The sequence below is a fragment of the Palaemon carinicauda genome, chromosome 24, assembly GCF_036898095.1.
Source record: "Palaemon carinicauda isolate YSFRI2023 chromosome 24, ASM3689809v2, whole genome shotgun sequence".
Taxonomy (NCBI): Eukaryota; Metazoa; Arthropoda; class Malacostraca; order Decapoda; family Palaemonidae; genus Palaemon; species Palaemon carinicauda.
The window spans coordinates 90,452,381-90,454,880 of record NC_090748.1 but is presented as its reverse complement, the minus strand read 5'-3'; positions in this window follow the sequence as shown (position 1 = coordinate 90,454,880).

Sequence of the window (2,500 nt, the reverse complement as noted above, 5' to 3'; positions counted from 1 at the left end):
AGCAGATAAGGCTGACAAAACTATGAATTCAGGAAGTGGCTATGGTGTAAAAATTGGTTATATAATTATTAATGAAATCTCGACTGGGGCAAAGAAGAAGCATATACCCATCAAAAAGAGATATGGCTCTGTTATAGCAACAAAAGAAGAAGAAAGACAACGTTGGATGGAACACTTTAGTGAGGTTATGAATAGGAGATATGAAGGGAATAATTTGATTGATATCCCTGAAGCTGATGAAGACCTTGATGTTCCCATGAATGTACTCAAGTGTGTTTGAAGTCAAAGCCATCCTCAAAAAAACTAAAGAGATGGAATAACTGCCGAGATAATACTGGCCGGAAATGAAGTGACTCCAAGACTACTTACAAAATTATTTTGTAGCATGTGGCATGAAGAGGCAAAATCTGATGAATGGGAGTTAGGAGTGTTGGTAAAAAAAAAAAAAAAAAAAAAACCTGACTGATTGCAATAATTACAGAGGCATAACACTTGTGTCAGTTGTTATGAAATATATAGTATGCTTATTCTAAAAAGACTAGAGAGAAAGATTGATGAAGAGCTGAGAGATGAACAAGCAGGTTTTAGATAATTTTCATTTTGAGACATGTTGTACAGCTGTGTGTAGTATATAAAAATTCCGTTTCATGGCATTTGTGGACTATGAAAAAGCCTTCGATAGTGTGCACTGGTAAGTTTTATGGAGAGTCCTCCGTTATTATGGAATTCATTTTAAATATGTAAATTTGATTAAGTCTGTGCATGAGCATAGCAAGTGCAAAGTTAATGTTAATGAAGTCTTATCAAATGAATTTTCAGTGAACAGCGGAGTATTCCAAGGGATGTGTTGTCACCTATGTTTTTTTTTTATCCTCCTCATGGATTTTGTAATGCGTAGAACAATCAAGAGATGGTGGAGAAGAATTGAACTGGATTGGTGACAGGAATTTAGCAGACCTAGAGTATGCTGATGATGCTGTTTTTATTAGCAGAACAACACAGAATAAGCAATGCTTGCTTACCAGAATGCATGAAATATCACACGAGGTTGGGTTGAAGATAAATAGGAGAAGGACAGAGATGATGAGAACGGAGTATGCAATGGAAGAGATGATGAGAACGGAGTATGCAATGGAAGATGAAATATCATTGGAAGGAGAACGGATTAATGAGTTAGAATCATTTAAGTATTTAAGAACTATGATCTCCAATACAGGGTCTTTAAAATTAGAATTTAGTGAAAGATTGAAAAAAGAAAATCAGATATTGGCTAAGTTAAGCAAAATTTGTAAATTAAATCGCCTGAAATTACATATAAAAATCATACCATGTATCAGTTTAGTGAGTTCGGTGTTACTGTATGGACACGAGTCATGGTATAACAATGAAACAATCTCTAACAGATTTATCAGATTTGAGAACAAAACCCTCAGAAGGATATTGGAAGTTGAATGGCAGGATAGGATTACAAATGAAACTATAAGAGAGATAACTCGAGTGCCATATGTGGATGAGATCATGATGAGGGTAGATGGAGATGGTTTGGGCATGCTCTTCGCGCTCCCCAAGAGAGATTAGTTCACCAAACGTTTAGCTGGGCTCCACAAGGCACTAGAAGAGTTGGAAGTCCCAGGCCTACATGACTGAGGACTATGAAGCGCGAAGTAGTAGATAATAAATGGAGAAGTATTGAATTAAAAGTTCAAGATAGAGACGACTGGTGAAATCTAACCGAGGCCCTTTGCGTCAAAGGACGTAGGAGGAGATGATGATGAACTTCGCTCAAAGGAAGACCATTAACTAGCCTTCACGCTAAAGGTGCTAGCATACCATGCTTTCAATGCCATTTCAGGACAATGATATTATACCAACTGATATCTGTAATATTCCTATAGAGACATTTAGTTGCTCCACGCAGTGTTGACCTTTGGCTGCCTCTATGACTTTATAGTAACCGGTGAAGCTCGCTTCATAATGAACACTAATACTTTCCACAATTCATCTGATATATTTTTATGTCAAGAACTCTTTAAAGAATTAAACCACTTATCAATTTTTTTTTCTCTAATTTCTTCTGCAATTTTATTACCATTTCCAACTTGCCCTTTACTTAACAAAAATAGGTTTTCGGTTGTGGAAGCTTAAACTTTAGTCAGTTAATTATTCTGACAAGACAAATATTTTTAGTATATTTCGAAAGAATAAAACTATAAAAGCAAGGGTAATACATGACTCACATAAACGTACGTTTAATAAAATCCCCTCCAACTAGCTATAATACTGCCAAACAGGCTTATTTTGGGGCGTAATCTACTTAGAAGCAAAAATAAAATTTCGGGCGGCCTGTCAAAATTGTTTTGCATCAGTATTTTTCAATAAATCGTTAATAAACTAATCACCCATACAGTTATCAAATCATCATTTAAATAAGACCTCTTTGCTCCCTGCTCTGATCTATTTACTTTAAATGTCAGTCAATAATTTTGTGAAAAAAGCCGGC